We start from the raw sequence: 21,691 nt of genomic DNA, 5'->3' as shown, positions 1-21,691 counted from the left end.
TAGGCTTAAGATATTTCTTTCAAACACATCAAAAAATCGTATACCCATACTTTTGAACTCTACTCTGTTTTCTGTTTGTTTAATTTTTTCACGGATGAATCAAAGGTAACGATTAAACCTGGTTACTTTATTAGAAGTTATGCTATTCTGTAACATTCACTAATTAGTCACCTTTATTTCCATAGCGCTTTTTGCAATGCAGATTGTTTCAAAGCAGCTTTACAGTCGTAATGGGAAAATAATGCAACAAAATTTGATTCAGCTGGACAGCCGCTCTGGAGAAAACAGTGATATCATCGTCCAGCTCAGTTAAATTCTGATGTGGTGTCAATAGGCAGATCAGTAGTATAGTTGAATGTTTAGTGACCCCAATTAAGCAAGGCAAAAGCTAAAGTGCGACAGAGACGAAGGACACTGGACTAACACAGATTAATTAATGTAACTCGATACAATAATGCAGTCGTTGTAAAAAGTTGCAAAAGCCTATTTTAACCTATACATTGTGAAGAGAATTAAATGCAACAAAGCTTTGTTTTTATTTGTAAAGTTTTTCTGAGTTTTTAAGGTAAAGTCAACAAATCACATTTTACAGTTTAAATGATGTGTATGGCAGGGTTGCAAGAAGAAACCACTGCACTCTAAAAAAACCTTTTGCTGCCCTTCTAAAGTTCGCCATGTGGATGAGGCTGAAGAATGTAAGAAGAATGTTCTGTGGTTTCATGGTTTTAAATGAGAAGTGTTACATTTGGAGAAAACCACATACTGCGTACAATAATAGGAACATAATCTCAACTGTAAAGTACAGTAATGGCAGTAAAATGATTTTAACCAGAGTTCAACTGAAAATTTTTACAGGACAATATAAAGCTGTCAGTCTGGGTGGGAACTAATGCCTAAAAAGCGGCTCCTGCAGCAAGACAACGACCCCAAATATACAAGGTCCAACAATAAAGAAATGTGTTTTAGCTTTGTCTTGGTAACCCAAGAGAAGTGTTGTGGAAAGATCTAAAGATGGCAGTCCACACATGGAAACCCAACAACAATCACTAAGTAGAAGAACTGTTATATGGAGAAATGGGCCAAAATTCCTCCAATGCTCTTCTTAGACAGGATTAGTCCCCCATTACCAGAAAAGGTTGTTTTTTGTTGTTGCTCAAGGGGGTAAAAAAGTAACACTATGGGATGATTTTGGTGTTTCATTTATTATTTTATTTTTAATTTTTGTTATATATTTTTTAAAATATTAAAAAAAAAAAAAAAAAAAAAAATATATATATATATATATATATATATATATATATATATATATATATATATATATATATATATATATATATATATATATATATATATATATATATAAAAAAAATTCTACATCAAGGTGAAACAAAGCTCAAACTTCATAGGAACTTTGATTCAAAAATATCCAGAGAAAGCAAAGCATGTGCTGTTTTATGATAACTGAGGCTTACTGGGTAAAGCTCGTCCAGATCGAAGGCTGGAATTATGTGGAAATCTGTCTTTGCCTAAATCTCCCTTCTTTGACCTCCTAATTCACTGCTTAAATAGGTGACCATATTTTGATTACCAAAAACCAGGACACTCTGCCCGGTCATGATACTTAAAGGGATACTTAAAACAGAGATCAAGTTAGAAGCGACCAAACACCTCCACGTTTTCCCTATTTAAATACAGTTATGCGTATAGTTGAACGACCTAGTATGATGACAAAATAAAACGTGGTGCTTTTCTAAGCGGATTAAAGAGAACTATTATGTATGGCGGAATAGCACTTCTGAGAGTACTTCGACTCGGCGCAGTAAAAAGTCCTGGCTGAAACATCCTCCCTCCCTCTCTCATTTCTGTCAATAGGGGGAGATGTGAGGGAGGATGTTTCAGCCGGAACTTTTTACTGCGCTGAGTCGAAGTACTCTCAGAAGTGCTATTTCTCCATAATCCTCTTAGAAAAGCACCACATTTTATTTTATGTCCTCATACTTGATCGTTCAACTATTAGTGTAACTGTATTGAAATAGGAGAAACGTGGAGGTGTTTGGTCACTTCTAACGTGATCTCTGTTTGGTACCATCGTGAATGAACTGTGCTTAGTGGGCTAAGCTAAATGCTTATTAAGATTAAGTGCACGCACTCAGACGAGAGAGGTATGCATCAACTCGTTTTAGTTAAGGGAATAACATGGTTTAATATGAAAAAGCGGTGAAGTATCCCTTAAAAGTTTACTCAAAGATTCCTTATTAATGTCAATACATTTAAAGTATGCCACCTCTGTATGGATAGAAAATTGTGATATTAGGGCCAGGACAGGACTTGAAAATAGGTATTTGGTCACCTTAGCTTAAAGCTGCAGTCTATACGTTTTACCTCTTTGTCGCCATCTTGGTTTGAACCCTGAAACTGCAGTTATTTAAAGGGTTACTTCAGCGATTAGCATATGGCTTTGTATCAGTAGAAACCCTGGAGTATATTCAAATGATTGTGCTTTCCCCCCTCATATCCCCCTGAGACAAGAGATTTATGCATTTTATTTCTGGAAAAATTCCTCCTATGATGCAAATTGACCATATTTGCTTCATAGGAGGAATGTTTGGCCAAAGGCTAAAGACTACAGCCAGCAGAGGGAGCCATTTCTGCATGTTTTGAACCCGCGCATGGGTGATGGGAGATTACACTCAGAGCTCAGCTCGCAGCTACAGGCACTCATTTAAACGGGGAGCTATGGGGAGCAATGTAAGTCTTTTAACTTCTCAAATTAATTTCTATGAAAGTTACGCTTGCAAAGGCATGAACTGAAACGCGCCAGACTGAACTCTCGTTGTGAATGTATGCCGCGAGTGTAGTCGCGATTACCTCAGCTCTCATCATGAGAGCTCATCAACTCATTTATCTCACTCCTGCAGTTAGTGCTCAGTGCTGTGATACTCGTGCGGTGACTCACATATTATATTGAACAGACACGTTTAGCTTTTAATTGTAGTGTCTTCTCCAACTCAGTCACAGTAATGAAGTTGGTGGCTTTGGGAAAGGCCTCACAGGGTAGCGAAGCATTCTGGGAATTGTAGTCTTTCATCCCCATGAGACAAAAATACATTTTCTGTCTTTTCTCAGTCAAGAAAGGACCAAATTCAAATATTATTTCACATTTCTACTACATTGATGACCCAGTTTAAATACAGATTCATCTTCCAAGCGCTAAAGTACCCCTTTAAGGAATTATATACTTTACGTGGTTTTTGCATCAGCACGGCTCCTCAGCATGGAAGAATCTAATGTTATGAGGTGTATAGCCGCGTTCCACCGCACCGAACTTTCCCCATGGTTATAAGCTGGTCCTGAGCTGGAGCTAGTTTCTTAGGACCAGCACTTGACCAGCTTAAACCAACTCAAGACCAGCTGCCATACTTCAAAACATACCTAACCAGCATATGCAGTTTTTTTTCAACAGGGTAGTCTTTTACAACAAAGCTTAGAAGACATATTCCCATTGCATTTTCATATAGAATGAAATAAAAAAAAAAGTTTGAGTCTGACAAATGAGCAGCTGTCACAGTAATGCAATGAAAAATGATAATTTTTCATTACCACAATTTCAGTTGTTGCTTTTACAAAATGTTAGTTAAAGCTGGCAAAAACTCAAGCAAAAACACTAAGCAGACATAACAGTATTTCAGTGACAGTATGTGGTTTACCATCAATAATAAAGAAAGACTGTGAAAAAAGTTAACAAGGCCTTAAAAGAACTTTACACGCCAAATGGCTAATGTGAGAAATCACACAACATGGTTGATGGAACAATCTCCAATGTCAAGTTGACACCAAAAGCACGGCCATGCAAAAAGGCTTACATGCAGAACATAACAGAAGCCTAAAAGAGCTGCCAACACTTTCTCTGTCATAGTTACTGTCCTGCTGTTACATAAGAGAATTCTTTATTATTAGACATGCAGCCCCCAGATCACTTTCTCCCTCATCATGTTTCCATCCCCGAGACTTGACAGCAGCAGCTGAGAACAGTGTTTAGACATAGGAATAGAATTCCACTTTTGTCCTTGAGTTGGTTAGGGGTCAGATCTGAAGCGGCATATATTGGATACAGGTTATGGTGTCAACCGCATTAATACACGCCTTTTGGTGTCATGATTTAAGGAATGTTTTTTTACTAATTTAAAATTGTATCTGATTTAATTCTATTTGATTTTAATTAATGACTTAATGTCACATGCCTGTCCTGTTTTGTGTGCACATGTGGGTTTTGTCATGTCTACTGTCAACCCCGCCCTTCTTGTTATCTGATTATTGGTTAATTTGCCCCACCTGTTCCCTCTTGATTTCTTCCCCTTATAAGCTCCTTGTGTTTGTCAGTCTGTGTTGGATCCTTGTGTAATGTCTGCGTCTTCCGTCCTCACCGTGATTCTGTTGGTTTGTTTAAGTTTGTATTTATATTATTCTATTATGTGTTTTTCCCCCTTGTGGGTTGTTGTTTTGAGTTTATGTTTTATTTTATAATAAATGATCATTTTCTGCACTTGAGTCCTCGCACCATTTTCCTGTTTCCCTTGTCTGTGACGTGACAGAAGGAAACAGGAAAATGGTGCGAGGACTCAAGTGCAGAAAATGATCATTTATTATAAAATAAAACATAAACTCAAAACAACAACCCACAAGGGGGAAAAACACATAATAGAATAATATAAATACAAACTTAAACAAACCAACAGAATCACGGTGAGGACGGAAGACGCAGACATTACACAAGGATCCAACACAGACTGACAAACACAAGGAGCTTATAAGGGGAAGAAATCAAGAGGGAACAGGTGGGGCAAATTAACCAATAATCAGATAACAAGAAGGGCGGGGTTGACAGTAGACATGACAAAACCCACATGTGCACACAAAACAGGACAGGCATGTGACATTCCTTCTGTCACGTCACAGACAAGGGAAACAGGAAAATGGTGCGAGGACTCAAGTGCAGAAAATGATCATTTATTATAAAATAAAACATAAACTCAAAACAACAACCCACAAGGGGGAAAAACACATAATAGAATAATATAAATACAAACTTAAACAAACCAACAGAATCACGGTGAGGACGGAAGACGCAGACATTACACAAGGATCCAACACAGACTGACAAACACAAGGAGCTTATAAGGGGAAGAAATCAAGAGGGAACAGGTGGGGCAAATTAACCAATAATCAGATAACAAGAAGGGCGGGGTTGACAGTAGACATGACAAAACCCACATGTGCACACAAAACAGGACAGGCATGTGACACTTAATTCTACATTTTTATTGCATTCATAGTTTTATGTCTAAGCTTCTTATAATGTGTGTAATAGAAAGAAGAGGAAAAAAGACAAACTACTATTCTGAGTACTAGACTGAAACAAATTATTCACAATTCAAATAATCCATGTTTCAAGATTTATACATTTGCATTGGCAATTTGTTATCAATGCTTGGAGAAAACAAGTGAATCGTTACACTCTTAAGATTGTGTGTAGAAACAAACAATTCCATGTCAGTAGAGTACGTGCATGGTTTCATTTGCTTATTAGCATAAAAATATACAATAAATGGAAGACAATATGAAATATTAATTAATTAAATATTAATTGAAATATTAATGAAAAAGTGATAAAATTAGACTAAAATATAACCTTTGCCAAAAGCTACATGAAGAGAAATATGAAAATGAGTGACATGTTCATAGATTCAAAGATTTTTTTTAATAGTATTAGCAAGTAGAATACAGTTGAGCTTTATTTTACATTATGGCACAGATAAGTGAGTGATTGATCAATCAGATTGGGCTCTTCTACTCTCAGTATCGATGTATTATCCTAAGAAAGTCTCAATGATCCTTATATGTCTCTGTACTCAAGACATCACTGTCAAATATCAACTGATAGGATATTTAAACTTCATAGCACAAAAACTGGCACTCATTGATCACCATTAGACATCCTTTTCTATCTCATAAATCTTTCTGACATACCATAGAAAGTTCAATCTGAGCAACACCCTGACTATAGTTCAATTAATCACAGAACTGTCCTGAGCAGGAGTCTTGTTTTTTTTTTAAAGAACTGTGGTTTCAATGAACAGTACATGATCCAGATAGCAATAAGATAAAGTTAACCAACAGCAACAGTCCGCCACTAAGCCTACACCTGCAGCCCCCTCCCCCTCTTAATCCAGTTACCGTCAACAAAGGCAGGTATGAAAAACACAGACAAAAACACCTTTCCCTTACCTTTGGGAAAAAGCTTTAATCTATAGTGCTTTGAAAAGGAAGACAAATCCAGTCTGTCTGATCTCAACCTCAGCTCTCATAGAAAGACACATACTTAAAAGAGACTAAATGACTCACACAAAACCACATGCGCACACGTGGAAACTCCCTCCCAGACTGTGAGTGACTCCTGCTCCGGACAGCACTGCTTCGGCGTGAGGGGAAAATCTGATGTCTCTTGCAAGCAATCAAGCCAATGCTTCTTGTTTTTTAGTTAGCATAAACTCCTTAAGAAATCTACCTGAAGTTACATCTCTGTTGTTCTTTTGTCAAAGCCGAGGACAGAAGCTGAAACCCCTGCAGTTTCCCACGGAGGATTAGTGCTAACTGAATGTTACTATGTCCACAGTGCTATCTGACCCTGTATGGCACCAGCACCCCCCACACTGAGAGGCGGGACAGGAGGGAGGGCAGCCAGAAAAGTGGGGGAAAAGGACGGGTAAAAGGAGGGGTTAAAGATGGAATCCTTTTCAACTCTGTGGGGAACAAAATCCCAAAATTTGATTACAGTGAGGTTGGATGGCACTGACAAGTCTACATACACATTTTTCTAAATATACCTTTATAAAGCAAGTACAAGGAATGTTGTATTTTCCTGACAACCTTCAATTCCACCCCGTTACCTAAAACACACGTTCTTTCTCAGTTTCAATCAAACAAAAAAGTTCATTCAAACTAGCTAATTCAGACAACCACACTATTATGCAGCCAAAAGTAGGATAACAGCTAATTAGACAGCAGATGTCTGAACATCTGATTCTTTATTGTAATGCAGAGTAATTAAATTAATACATAAATACACAAACACTATTAGCAAAAGATTTTAATTTATTTGGATAGGTAGGTGACAATAAATTAAATGTTTCAATTTCAATATCAGTCGTAGCGTACAGTGTAAAATTCTATAACTGAACTAAAACCAAAACAACTTAACGTAACGTAAGCAGTTACAGAACCTTAGGACCTACACTTTTCCATATGCATTTAAACATGCTTTTTGAATGTGCACTATGTATTTTAAATGGTATATTTTAAAGGTCCCGTTCTTTGCGTGTTTTCGAAGCTTTGATTATGTTTACAGTGTGCAATATAACATGAGTTCACGTTTCGCGTGTAAAAAAAACACTGTATTTTTCACACTATTTCCTTATCTGTACACCGCCGTTTTCTCTGTCCTAAAAACGGCCTGATGATTTCCTTGTTCTATGAAGTCCCTCCTTCAGAAATACGTAACGAGTTCTGATTAGGCAAGCGCTTCCCGTGTTGTGATTGGACAGCAGCTTAGCGCACTTTGTCCGGAAAGGTCCCGCCTCTTACCATAACGGGGAGATGCAAGCGCTGCAAGCGCTGAATGTTGCTCTGGCTACTTTGATGCCTGTATGGTATGGGAGTGACACAGGTTAGTTGTCAAACCGAGCAAGAACTTTTGACGCTAAATCTTCATTTAGCTCCGGGAATCACCCATTTTAAACACCGAACAGAGGGGATTCAGTGCTGGCAAAAAAAGGAAAATGACGGAGCTTGTAGTAAAACAAGAATCAACATTGACTTGGCTTTTCAAAGATGGCAAGAACTGAGGGATTTTAAATGTTGTAAAAGCAACGCGAAGATGATGTTTTTATTACCCGACAGATTTTATTTAACAGATAAATTACTATATGAGGCTCTCTAACAGAGTTCACTGTAAAGTATTATTCATTGTGAAGAGTCATACTCATCCGCAGAGCCGAAGCAAAAACAACATTCATCCACAAAAAACATGCAGTTTTGTTTTTTAACTGCTAGAGGGGCAAAAGTAACACAGTTTACCCTTATGGTTTCTCCTTGTGGAACTTAAGCAATCAGTCATTCTTAGGTTTGTGATGTTGAAGGAGAGGGAATTTGGAGAATTCCAGTGAGGTTTCAATGCGAGCAGAGCTCACTAGCCAGCATGATCCTGCAGAAAACAAGTGATCAACAAAATGTACTGTCTCTTAACACTTGTCACTGTCATCACCGGTTAAGTCAAATTAGTTATAAAGAAAAAAAAACCTTATAATGCCTGGTTACGACACAGTGTTTACTTTATTATGAAAGTCAACCACATTCAGAGTTTGAAAACTCCTCTAAGTTGTATTTCGATACAAAATTGCAGTTTAATGGCCAGCTCAGTAAGACTTTTTATTCAAAGGACAGAAATTACTTTACTCGCTTCCATTGCAGATTAAATGCCAACATTTACTTATCTGTAGAGCCTCTAAAATTTACTATTTTCATAAAGATAAGAATTCAGTGGATGATCCTTATTAGTAGATCATGCTATAAAGGATTTCATGCAGTGACTGATGATTAGCGTAACAATGACAGAGCCGAATGAATAAAGAGGATCAGGGTGACAATGAGAGTTGCTATTGTAAATTGTTTAAATGATCTGGTGCCTTTGAAATGGGAAATGTCTTTGTGGGGATTAGGGACACAAGGTCATACATATTCACTAAAGGCATGCTCCTGCTAATTACACACAGAACAATAGATTTTGGCCTTTATTGGGCTGAGCACAAAGCTAATTAACAGCATATGTTGGCATGATCAAAAGTGCACTAGCTAACATTAAAGAGAGCAAGAACTCACAAGCAGTTTTCGGGTAGTGCTGTATGAGACGGTTTCACTGGCTTGTGTTTTATTTAGCATTCGTTTGGCAAACTCAAGCTTCATAGACCAATGAATCTTATTAGCATCAGTATATGGAACCTTAATGGAGCAAATGGTCTAGACTTAAGCCATCCTGACCGTCATTAATGGTAACGGGTGAAACATAGGCCTACTGCACATAAGCACACAGTTGATGGTCTGTCAACAAAACAGAGGACAAAAACAGTGGCTGTAAAATGAATACATATGATTTAGTACCTAGAGCTGATATTGTTTATTTTCAAACAATTGCCCAATTACACTAAAACAAAGATAAGTGTAGCAACTCATAATGCAAATAGCAAAGCATAATGTAAGTGTTACATCATCAATTCAATAAAATGTTCGTAATAATTCTTTCAAATGTAATAAAATGAATACATGTAATAATTTTTACATTATAAGCTCACCAAAAATATTGTGAGAATTGTAATAGTTTTTGAATATAACTAACATACTAAAATAAATATAAATCCAGCCTTAAACTACCTACACAATGCACATTTAAATATTCAAGCAATTACTACTACTACTACTACTATAAACAGCAAGCACAAACTATGCAAAAGCAGTAAACTATGCACTTTACACTCAGTATCCAAATTCACTCGTTTTTTTTTCACTCCTTCAAGTGGACTATATTAGTGGAGTAATGTAGGCAATAGGTAAGAGATGGGCGATTTGAATACAGCTTTGTAAGAGACTAGAATTACAGCTTCATGTATATTTAAGACCTTAGTCTAAGACCTAAGACATTCTTTGTTCCCTGTCATATTTTGTGTGTCATGTGGTTGTGTTGTAAATTTGCTGTTTCTCCTGAGATTTTATGCATGATAACTACTATAGCCACATGTTACTATAGCGCAAATTAATCGGTCTCACAGAAAATTGTTTATATCCGTGTTGCAAAATAAGGTGGATACGACTCATTTGGAGCGTAATTATACATTTAAGTACTAAGACACCTTAAAATAAAATGTAACCAAATAAACTACAGCATTATAAGAAAAGTAGGCTTATTAGGCTACGTATATGTGAAATCAACACTTTCAAAACATTTTGAATCGTTTTAACCCAAAAATACATTTTAAGTTTAATGCACTGAAAAGTAAAGCTTACACTTTCTAATTATAAGTTCATATACATTTTCGAGATTGAGACTTTAAAATGTTTAACTTTTTTATATCCCACAAAAATATTTATCATTTTAGTGATAGAATTCTCTGAAGAGACTATTTGAATTTTTCTAGATAACTAATGTACTAAAGACATTGCTAGTCAATTTTTCTTGAGGTAAATGTTCTTGACAATGTTAGGTGACAAGTTTTTCCCATGCTATACAGATTTGCCTTGTGTGTATATAAAAGAAGTAATGTGCAGTGATAATAATAACAATATCACCAGAATCTGTGTTTAATAATTATTTGAAACTTAGCAAACTGGCAGTCCAGTAGTAATCAAAATATTTATTTTGAACTTGGTCATGGAAACTAGAATGTATAAACCTTAATTAAACAATTTAATAATCAATTTTAAAAGCAATTTATACCTGTATGTTATTATGCTGTACCTATGTACCAAAACCAGTGGTTTGGAAAATGGATGAATGGTTGATTCAGCTGTGGGCATAGATATATATGTAGACGCCACATTCGACCACTCCACACTCGTCGGTACCCGCCATCTTGGAACAGTCGTCAATTACAGTAAGAATCAATTATGCCAAAACATTACACATCCTCTGGTTGTGAAACTGGGGAGATTTAAATTCGAGAAAAATGGAATAACCTTCCGCAGGTGAGAATGAGTTGGTTTAGTGTTTTTATATGTATTAACTTAATATTAGAGGTCTTTACTATGATACTTTACTATGGTACTATGCTTTTGTCTTGTTGTATTGTGTTAGTTCTGCAAAATCATCTGTTGAGGTCTTTTGCAGATAGATATTCATGCATGCATCTAACTCAGTGGTCCTCAGCCTTTTTTCCAAGGCGCCCTCCTCTCTGAATCAATGTGGCTTTTTGCATATACGTGTGGCTTCAGTTGTTCCTATTTTTGTGTAAATAAATGTCTACTATTAGGTTAAAAGTTGAGCACATTGATATAACAGGTCTGCCTGGGAGATGGAGTTGTTTAAAAAGTTAGTTGCAAAAGTTAAAAAGAAAAATGTCAACAGACTGATATGAAACTAAAGCACTGATCATCTAGATATATGAAGAAAGGGCTCAGCAATAAGAATACCAAATCCTGACTGATGAGAGGAGGAGCTGGGGATGGAGGTGGGTAAAAGAGCTCTGGAGAAGCGTGATAGCTGCTGATAGTATTGAGGAGGTTATATACAGTAAGTATGATGTGATAGACGTCGTGTATAGGTACATGTGATCAGCTGACACAGTGTTACCTGCCAGAACTAATGCTATGCTTGATTTTTCTGGTTTTAAATGTATTTATTATTATTTCTATGTAAAAGTTGCTATGTGAAAGGAGCTCGCATAGCAATAACTAGGGTCGTATGGATTACCATAGAGTTCGTTTTGACCTATCCACTTGCACTACTATATTCCACTTGACCTATCCCATAAAATGTATGACATTAGTCAGTATTTCAATCCATCAAGTGTATTCACAACTGTCACTAAGTTTCCTTTTCCAAGCTCTTTGCTACAATCAACTTGTGTTCTTGTCAGTCTGTGTAGTTCATGAGAGCGGTCAAACACACATTGGAGATCAGCAAAGACAAATCACTCTTTTTACTCTCTCTTTCTGGAACTTTCTCTTTAAAAATCTTGTACAGAAGACCTAAATGTCAGCAGTGATCCCAAGCGTTATCATATAGTTCCAGTAAGTCATTAAAAAGAAAACTTTTTTTTAAACATCAGTGCATATCACGCCATATTATTAAACCTCTGGAGTAGATCTTATGATTGTTTGTGACTGTTTGTTATAGAGATGAAGAAATGTGTGAAGTGAAATAAAGGATTTAAGACGCTAACATTCTGCATTTCTAATTAATCACGCTGCCAGACATTCTGGCCTCTGCAGACAAACAGAGTACGAGAAACAACGAGTGCCACAAAGGCAAATCTGTTACAGATGTGTGCACTCATATCACTTGAAAAGAAGAATCTGTGATGGTTCAGTGATAAAACAGAGCTCTGGAAGACCAAATGCTGACAAATGAAGAGGAAGGGACAAGAACACGCATGGATATACTTATGAAGTGAAACATCTTTTGATATTAAAGGGGTGTAAAAAACTGTGCCCATACATTAACCCTGTCCATAGCCCACACCTGCTACAATCTATCTCCACTGACATGCACACTACACAAGGAGGGAACCTAAATCGTATTATCTAAACCACTAAATTGAATAAGGCTGACCCGACTCGCTCTGTGTCCTTTGCCCAGCAATCTGTCACGTCAAGGTGCTAGAGTTTATTGAAATCAATGGTGAGTCTGATGTGGTGTGGGTGTTGGGAGGTGTTGTTCTGCCAATGTCTCAGATGATTTTTCATTCAATTTTCAGTCCTAAGCCTTTTTACACAGCCGGTGGGGAATCAGAGGGAGTCACTGAGCAAGGACATGGGAGCGTTAACATATGCAGCTACTTCATAATGGTTCAATTCAGTTGTGTAGCAACCATTATAAGTGGAGAGGACATGTCTTTCTAAGTTAAAAAATAACAATTCATATTTAAGCTTTATGTAATGCAATCTGCCATCCCTCGGCCATTCTTAATGTGTGACTGACTGAAGAGAACGAGAACTATCAAAACATTATCAGACATATTCGGTGCTGATTTTCGGTGCAATATATTGTGGTGAAAATGCATGTAATTGATTCCATAGATTTTAAGAAACAATGCAGTTACCCCGTCAACAAATCAGGTTCCAGAATTTTCTGTATCCAAAACCTGCATGTCAAAGCAAATTCCATGTCCATGCACTACAGTGAATATCAAACAACACAGACATAATAATTATTTTACATTTTTATTTAAATTAAAACACGCCAAAGATGTGTGAAAATTTTCTGATTCTTTATTATTTGTTCTTTATGATTGTTTTTTTGCACTTTAATCTGTTTGAAACTGTTTCCTTTATACATTTAGTTTATTGTTTTATTGCATTTAAATGTTCTTTTTGCATTATAAAAGAAAAGTTATTAAACTTACAAAGAGGACAATACTTGATAAAACCTTTGGCATTTTTCATATAAAGATTTGGTCTGCCATATGCCTAGTTGAAAAGTAGGACACCACCGACTACAGTCCATTTGTTCTTGTCTCTAGCCATCCTAACTAGGGTTGGGTATTGTTTGTGTTTTTCATGGTACCAGTGCCAAATCAATACTTTTTAAATGCGTCGGAAGTCAGTTATTTTAGTCTATAAAGTTTTAAAAATGGATATTTTTTTTAAACAAATGCAACCACTTTGCTGCAGAAGGCCTTTATCAACAGCTAGATTAATACATGAATTATGATAGATGAATTTTAATGGACTTCACCAACGAGGCAACAATTATATGCTTGGATTATCAAGGACTTTTTTTTAGAATTTTAATATGACTCTGATTGTATTTGTATCTGAAAGAAGAATGTCATATACACCTAGGATGACTTGAGGGTGAGTAAATCATGGGCTAATTTTTATTTTTGGGTGAACTAACCCTTTAAGTGGATGCAGCCTATGTGGTTGAAAAAACATAATAGTTGTGATATATGACAAGTGCTGAGCGTGTCCGTCTCTTGCTCAGTACCAGCCAAAGAAAGTATGTTTGAATTTAAGTGGCACAGAAATCTCCGCTTTGGTTCAGTCCAATCACATACCGGTTATGTAGGTATCGGTGCTGGTACCCAATCCTAAACCTGACTGCAATTAAGGGTATGACGGGCGAAACACTGTACATAAGCACAAAGCCAGTGGTCTGTCAAGTTGGCACATGGGATGCTGCCTTTAGTCAACTATCAGAAATATTGACAAGAGGAGAATGGTTTACCAGACACAAAGCAGCACTCTCTTTGAATTTCTCACAGATCATTTTTCATTCTTAATTGACACTGTCTGAAGTACAGGACTAGTACAGATGGCTTTAGGGCTTAGGGTGTTTATAGGTTTTAGAAACCAGCTGTCATTTCTTGATTGAATGTGTAGCCCTTTTCATTCAGAGATTCTGGAAAATATTCTGAAAAGTTCCGGTAATTGTTCTGGCATGAATGAGTTTGTTCATTCTCAATGAACAAAACCAGGCTCTGATACTGGACTGCATTTTCCAGCATTCCAACTGAGTGATTCATTGTCTTTCTTTGAGAGCACAGACACCCTACTAGAGTCTAAAAGATGAGGCTTTTTAAGTTGTCAAATTGTCCTTTTTATACAAAATTCTGTGTGTAATCTTTTTGGGGTGTTTCAATACTAAATCCAGCTAAATGTGCAGAGACTGTAACTGTAAGTTATTTGTTAGTAGAAGAGTATGACCAGTGTGACTCTGAGGCACTTTTTCAAAACCTTTGGAAAAATTTTAGACTGAGCGTTCAGTCATTTTAACTCGTAGCTCAAACAATGGTTTGGAGTGGAACTACCTGTTTTTCCAAACAATGGAGGAAAGGAGTGCTGCATTGAAGCATCACTTGGAAACTGCTTACATCTGCTTTAATATTTTTGTTACCTCAGTGTTTCTTACAGATTTTGCAGTGGCAACAATGACTATTAATAAACTTAATCTGAGAACAACTGGAATAAACTGGAAACTGGAAGCATTGAGTTTGGCGCACATTACTGGGTCCACATGTACATAAAGAAACACCAAGAAGCAGCAATGAGGACAGCCAGTAATGTGACCTCATAACCCAGAGCCCAAAAGGTTAGGTGTTATACTAACACTGCAAGACAACTGCATGCCTCATAACTAAAGCCTGCTGGATCTATTTGTAAATAGACTTTCTTCTTTCAGCTCAGTATTTCATGTATCTTTAAAACATCTCCCCACAGGCTAAATCTGTAATTCGGTTTGAGTACAACAGCCATAACACTACGCTAGAGGCAAGGCTAATAAAAAATACAAATCAAGTGTCATGTTACATTTTGAATAAGCCTCTTAGATCCAGACATAAGAATCTTGGATGGCGAAAGATTTTCCTCAAAGGATGAACATTCCTATAAACAAATGTAGTTTAGTAAAATCCAGGTCCTAAAACTGCTTTCTGTTTATAGAGTCTTATCTTTTTTATTTTGAAAATCTTGTTAATGGAGATGAAATTTGGAGCAGTGGTGAAAAATAATTAATCAAGAGTTTTTTTTCTTGATTTATCTTGATCAATTAGAGGTTGCAGTGTAAGATAGCAGAAGACAAAAGACTGCTAACACCTCTCCTCAGGGTTTACAAGGTTACCCTTATCTATACACACACATGCACGCATACACGCACACACACACACACATCTGGTTCATTATCTTTGTGGAGACTCTCCATAGATGTAATGGTTTTTATACCATACAAACTGTACATTCTATCCCCCCTGCCCCTGCCCCTAAACCTACCCATCACAGGGAACATTCTGTATTTTTACTTTCTCAAAAAAACTCATCCTGTATGATTTATAAGCCTTTTGAAAAGTGGGCTGTGTCCATTTAGTCCCCACAATGTAATATAAACAAGGACGGACGGACGGACGGACGGACGGACGGACGGACGGACGGACGGACGGACGGACGCACGCACGCACGCACGCACGCACACACACACACAAACACACCACAGCTTAATGTGCCTAAGGAATCCTCAAAAGATTTGCATCAAGCACTGATGAGGCAATGTGTTTCCACTAGATAAATGTTTTTCTAAGAATTTTTTTTTTTTAATAACTGTTTGCATGTGGTCTAAACACAAGTGGTGATAATTTAAAGCTTAATATACAGCAGTTAGGTCTCAAAGCATGTTTGACAAGTTCATGCATTAATTCGGAGTCTAATGAGAACAGATTTGACTATATGAGTAATGAAACCTAAGTAGATTTATTAACTTGTATTGGATTGAGGTTAATACATGAGGTACCCAATGGTCTCTTTGTGACCGAGATCATTCAGGGCTTTCCACACTTGCAATAGTAAACCCTGGGTAAATGGAATCCAGGGCTATCTTGCTTCAAATTTCACATGGCTGATAATTTCCCTCGGGCTAACAATTAATCCTGGGTATTCATAAGCTGACGTTTCACACTACATTCCTAAACCCTGGGAATGCCACATGCTACGTTTACAAAAGGGCTCTAGCATTGCACATTGGTATTAAATATTTTTGTATCTTCTTTATTTTTGTTTTATTGTGTTCATCCTATTGTTTGTATTATTTGCTTAATTGTTCGTATTTATAATAACTAAAATTAAAATAACTTCTGTATATTCTGTATACTTCTGGATAGTGATGTATAATGTTTTATTGAAATTAAATTTCTTATATTGTGAAATACGATTTTAGTCATATCACACTCACCTACTACTGCTAAAAAAAATGTTGTACCTGTCTGATCTCAGAAACTTGCCAGAGTTTGTAATGAGCCATTTGGGGAGGAAGTTTTGAACTCATAACTGAGTTACAGTAGGTTTTCATAGTGCATCCCAAATTTTTTGTTGTTGTTGCATCTACTCATGCAAAGACTTAGAGGGGTAACATCGGCACAACAAGCACAATTTTAATTATATTGTATATATTTTATATACAATAAATATCTCATTTACAAAATGTAAAATGTATATACAATATATTATGATCAAAATTCATACTTGGAAACGTCTTATATGGCATGCTTATAGATCTAACTGTTGCCAGGTTGTACAAATGAGGGGAATGTATTGATCCCTAGGGTATCAGCCTCAAAAACCATGCAGTAAAATGAGACAGATTTCGAATGCAAACACGTCCAGACTGCCCTGAGTCAGTGAGCTATAAATGACTGTAGATCAGAGCCAGACTGCAGGAGCCAGGACAGGTTTCTCACCAGAGAGATTGTTGTGAATATGGCAAATTGGGAACATACACAGAACAATATAACAGATATTTAAAGAGTTTATAGAGCTGCGATCATATTTAGGAATACGATTACATGGGTATTTAAATGTGGATCACACTCTTGTAATGATTAATTGTGCAGATTAGGGCATCAACACATCACCAAAAATCTGTTCCAAAACCTTGCTTCACTAGAAGAAACATCATAAGGTGCCATACGCAGACTGGGTGAAGCAAATATCTTTACACAAAGACAGCACATGGTGCTAAGCTAACAGCGTAATAATACAGTTCATACGCTAGCATACAAAATAAATAACACAAAAATACTAGGTGAAATAGATACACTTAAAGTTCAACTTTTTATAGATACACCTACAATATCTACTGTTGGTTTAGGAAAAGAGCTATGGAGTGCCTTAATCTCTCATGGCCATTTATCTTCCTCCTGCAGGACAGGACATCTGAGACAAAGCAGCAGTGATGCTGTACTGGACAGGAACTGAGCAGACAAACAGATGCCTGAGCGCAGAGAGGTTAGCACAGGTCAAGCTGTTCTTTCACAGAGAGGACAAGAAAGAATTTGCTCCATGTACCATTTATTCATGTTTGTAGCTGCCTTGACTGGAAGAGTCAGCCATGAATAATTCTGCATTTTCTTCTTGGTTTAGTTAGTTAGAATGAGAATCAAGGGAAGAAAATTATTTAGACAACATTTTAAGATAAGAAGCACTCTTGTTTTTTAACTGCCGTAACAAATGTGCTCGCCTACAGAAGCAGACACTTTTTACATAATGCATTTTTCCCATTATGAATTATGATTATGAATTATTGATTTGTTGCTCCATTGGGTCAGATTGCTTTCTTACCACAACCAAAATGTTCCAGAGTTCATTTTCGGGCTGAGGCAGCCTCATTCAGGCGATCTCTGACTGATTTGTTTGGTGTGGATGTGAGCACAATTGCCACGGTCATATTAACAAACCAAACTAATACTGTGTTCACCTACACAATTTCAGACCCTATTTTCACTCACAGACAGGTTTTGCGCAATCACTAACAAATGCCCGAAATCATAGGCAAATCGGTGCTTGTTCCAAACTTTTAGCGGGCTATAATTTTTAATACTAATTCCAGTCTAAGGCACGTGTTTCTTTGTCACATCTCACCTGTGTTTGCTTGTGAAACGTAGCTTGCTAAGAGTTTTTTCCTTTTGAGAAGTCATGCAGTGTGAAACTCTGTTGCCGTGCCATTGTGCAGTTTGAACACAGCAGCGACTGATTACTACCCCAGATAGCCATGCAGTGTGAATAGAACAGTGATCCGGCAGATGAACTCAGCATAAGGGAGAAAACACGGCAGGTTCTAAAACAAATGCTCCAAACGGGCCAGGTGTGAAAACGCCTAGGCCTATGTGTGAATTAAGTAGCAAACTGTGTGGTGAAAAGCTGAAAAAGACACTGCTCATAAGCAAAGGGGGATGGAAACAGCTCTTTAATGAAAACCCCTTAATTGGGAACAATCAAAAATGCCAGTGAAACTCAAATGCTACATCATCAGTCAGATACAAGACCACACCTGCTCACAGCCACTATGACCAAAATAAAATGCAGTCATCTAGCAGATTTTTTACAGAATAAATTATATGATTAAACAACTTGCATTTAGCCAGGAATACATGATCAAAATGGGACAGACCAGTTCATGACTATAATTAACGACATCATTAGGAACCAGTGAATCAGTTTTAAACCAAAATAATAACAACTGAGCCCAAAGTTTCCAGAGAGGCACACGTCTCCATGCGCCATTAGACCACAAGGTTACAGGACTTTTTTACACGACAAATAAATCTTTCATTCTGAAAATTACTTATTTTCCTGTCAGGAGCCATATGGAGGTTAACCCCAAAATGTGAAGAACTGAGTTTGCGAAGAAGGTTAACTGGATGCCTTCTTTAACTGCTTCCAGTCCGACAACAGGCTGATTATTCATTACTTTACAGGGTGTGTTTGGCACAACACGGTTCTAATTAAAGGACATGGTGGTGGACTGGAATGAACCGAGTAACAATCCTCGAGTCCATAGAGAAGAAATATCTATTCGTTGCAATCCTTTGCTAGCAAGCTCTAATTAAACCAGTGAGTAATATTTACAAGGGGTGAAACAATTGCACAGATATATGACAGAAACAAATGGTAGCAGTATATGCAGTGAAACACTACAACCCCCTCACATTTTTGTACAAAATGGCCCATCTGGAGAGTGCCACAAAAGGCTTCTTGAGTCTGAGGCATGGTGGGATAGTGATGACCCTCAGAATCTAATCCCTTAAGGCAAATCACACACTCAAACCCAGTCCCGGACAAGAGGAATTACAATCACCACTACTTAAGCAGTCGGAGGAGGGGCGAATTCTACTAAACAGACACTTTATAGTTTGCCATCTCTCTGTATAACCTGTGCATCTAAGCCTTTGTTCTCCTGGCACGTCTTAAGGCCATAGAGGCTGAGCTGACAAGGATTAGGAGAAAGCTTCTCAAATGACAAATGAATGTCGGCCTCCCAGGAATAGCCACAATCATGCCTTCACAATCACAATTAGATTCAATCCTCACTAGTGTTGTCAAATATACACAGATTTCAGTAGTCAGTACTCCAATAGCAGTAAAATGTCATGGTTCTTCTCTGTACCAATTTCAGTACCATAGCAAAAACTACAGGAACTACCATTTTATTTAATTATTTGACTTGACATTACAGTTCATCCGAAGCTCCACAAGAGCTTGATCCACTGCCTCTTTTATTTTCAAACATTACAGAAGTTGAGTAGCTTTAATGGCCGTAGTCAGATTTGCATTGCATCAGATTGTCAATTCTCCACTTTGCTGTGAATCTCTTGGCACAACATGGGAAACATGGGTTCATTCCTTCGTACACTGTACTCGGTGCTCCTGCAAAATTTAAGTAGAATGTAACACAATAAAATGGGTGTGTCACAATTCAATCTTAAAACAAATGGCCATTTGAGGTGTGTTAATACTAGGTGGAAACAGTAATGCGCTTTGACTGACCTAAGATGGAAGCAGGCTCTAATTTGCAAATGATAAATGAAACACCTGAATGTGAACAAGATTCTCTTCTCATGAATGGTGAAATGGTCTTCATGCACTGGCTCCCCTACAAAAATGTTCAGCCCTGACGAAGCTTTAAGAATTTTCACTCCATTCAAGTGAGCTGTTTTGAAGGGTTTCTCAAGCCCGCAGTCAGTCAAGGAAATATAGTCAGTCAATATAGTTTGATTTAGAGACAAAAGACAAGAAAAAGGATTTAAAGGGATGAACCTCTGGCTTGTGGCTTTACTCCACATATCCATCAGTGAGAACAATAGAGGCTGTCCTAGAAATGCAGCACTTTATTTCAGAGCTTCCTGTCCCAGCTGTGTTTACTCTTATGATTAGTGTTGAAAGAACGGCTGCAGGACCAAATGTCAGCTGGATGCACATTGGTGAGATCAATCAATTTCTTGTTCCCTGCCTCCCTCACGCGCACACACACAAACACACACACACACACACACACACACACACACACACACACACACACACACACACACACACACACACACACACACACACACACAAACACACACACACACACACACACACGCACACGCACACGCACACACACACACACACACACACACACACACTTCACAGCATTTTAACATAGTAACCAAAAAAAATTATTTAAGAAAGCTTTCATCTAAAAAGAATAAAAAATAATACATCCCAATACGCAAAATATATATGCATCCTAATATACAAAAGGGCTGTTCGTACTGAAATAGTTAACCCTGGGTCTTTCTTAACACTGGGTAAGCAGAATCCTGGATTACCTTAATTCAAATTACTGATTATTTTTCCCTCCAAAGCACGTGAATATGAGGCACACATATTGGCTGTGTGTATACATATTGGCTGTCTGTTACTAAGCATCTTGCCATAACATTCTAACACCTAGCCACTTCACACAGTGCAAGTTTGGCACAGCAAAAGCGGCGCTCACCCTGCTCAAAAGCAGAGTTTCATAACACCAGATAAAAACGCAGCTTACCAGTCTCTATATTAAAAAGTTATGTTAAAGTGTGAAATGTTCCTCTACCCGGGGTTAACATTTTTAGAAAGACAATAACCCACACTCTTAGAAGAAAAGGTTCTATATAGAACCTTAAAAGGTTCCATCGGCGCTACGTAGTTGGAACCCCTAAAAGGTTCACTGCAAAAATGCTTTTCTTACTTAGTATTTTTGTCTTGTTTCTAGTCCAAACATCTAAACATTCTTAAGACAAGAAGTATTTACAAGACAAGCAAAAGTAATTGTCTTATTTTGGGAAAAAATAACTCAAAATTAAGAGTTTTTGCTAAGATAAGAAATGAATTTTTTTCTTTGGTAAGAAATGCATTTTTTTGCAGTGTTCTATATAGAACCCTTTTTGAGTGCCAAAAGGGTTCTTTCTTGTCATTATAGAAACCTTTAAGCATAAAACGGTCTTTGGAGTGTACTCAACGATACTTCTATGTATAAACTTTTAAGGGTTCCAAATACGTAACGCCGATAGAACCTTTTCTTCTATGGATAAGTGCGGTGTGAAAAGCTCTAAAGATGATCACTACTTCTGGGGTTGTC

The 21,691-nt window shown here is 37.2% G+C and overlaps 1 protein-coding gene across 6 annotated transcripts in view; it reads right to left on the bottom strand.

Annotated features, from left to right (window-relative positions):
* tiam2a (TIAM Rac1 associated GEF 2a) overlaps positions 1-21,691 on the bottom strand; it is a 117,046-nt gene that overhangs the window by 73,002 nt on the left and 22,353 nt on the right. The window contains exon 1 of one of the 6 annotated variants that reach the window (XM_067455994.1): positions 6,566-6,584. The exons of 3 other annotated variants lie outside the window; for them this stretch is intronic. The gene's annotated coding sequence lies outside the window, so the exon portion shown is untranslated. Of the gene's footprint in view, positions 1-6,285; positions 6,305-6,402; positions 6,504-6,565; positions 6,585-21,691 lie in introns of those variants that run through there. 2 more of the 6 variants (XM_067455992.1, XM_067455993.1) reach the window with 2 other exon arrangements.

Source organism: Pseudorasbora parva, chromosome 10, assembly GCF_024679245.1.
Source record: "Pseudorasbora parva isolate DD20220531a chromosome 10, ASM2467924v1, whole genome shotgun sequence".
Taxonomy (NCBI): Eukaryota; Metazoa; Chordata; class Actinopteri; order Cypriniformes; family Gobionidae; genus Pseudorasbora; species Pseudorasbora parva.
Note: the sequence above shows the minus strand (reverse complement) of the source record. Positions and strands in the feature narration are given on the sequence as shown.